At 41.6% G+C, this 886-nt stretch overlaps 1 non-coding gene across 1 annotated transcript; it reads left to right on the forward strand.

The window, feature by feature from the left end:
* Positions 1-213: 213 nt before the first annotated feature.
* On the forward strand, positions 214-320 carry LOC141694789 (small nucleolar RNA R71). Its single transcript, XR_012564072.1, has one exon. It is a non-coding gene; the product is annotated as a small nucleolar RNA R71 (small nucleolar RNA).
* Positions 321-886: the final 566 nt, after the last annotated feature.

The following is an 886-nucleotide window of genomic DNA, read 5'->3' on the forward strand; positions in this document are numbered from 1 at the left end:
GTAGTTGCATCCACCTCCAGAATTCCTGCTACCTTACCTTGAGGTAGTCTCTGAGAAGGGTTCTGGTATTTATTAGCAGCCATCAGTTCAATTAACTCATAAGCTTCATCATAGCTCTTAGCCCATAAGGCTCCGCCTGATGCTGCATCAAGCATGGGTCTGGACTGTGCTCCCAAGCCATTATAGAAGCAGTTGATAATCATCTAGTCAGGCATCCCATGATGAGGACACTTCCTAAGCATCTCCTTATAACGATCCCAAGCTTCACATAAAGACTCTCCCGATTGTTGCGCAAATTGAGTAAGAGCATTCCTGATTGCAGTTGTCTTTGCCATATGGAAGAATTTAGTAAGAAATTTTGAGCAGGGTCTTCCCAAGTAGTAATAGAGCCTGGTGGTAGAGAATGCAACCAACACGTAGCTTTATCCCTCAGAGAGAATGGGAAAAGCCTCAGCTTAACAGCATCTTCAGAAACAGTATTAAATTTGAAAGTGTCACAAATCTCGATGAAATCTCTAATATGCATGTTGGGATCTTCCTTTGGAGAACCCCCAAACTGAACTGAATTATGCATTATCTGAATCGTGCTAGCCTTGATTTCGGAAGTATTAGCCGCGATGGCTGGTATAACAATGCTAGACTGAATATCATTGATCTTCAGCTGAGAATAATCCATCAAAGCTTTCGGATTCGCTGCTGGTTCTCCCATTGCAATAACAACATCTTTTTCAACTTTCTTTACTTCTTCTAAAACTTCTTCCTCTGTTTTATCCAATGTTCTCTTGCGAGGTCGAGAACGCGTTAGCATAAACACTCTCTAGAGTACCTGAAATACCGACAAGCAAACAATTAAGTAATATATCCGAGCCAGTGAACTTTAACGACC

This window comes from Apium graveolens, chromosome 10 (genome assembly GCF_009905375.1).
Source record: "Apium graveolens cultivar Ventura chromosome 10, ASM990537v1, whole genome shotgun sequence".
NCBI classification, from domain to species: domain Eukaryota; kingdom Viridiplantae; phylum Streptophyta; class Magnoliopsida; order Apiales; family Apiaceae; genus Apium; species Apium graveolens.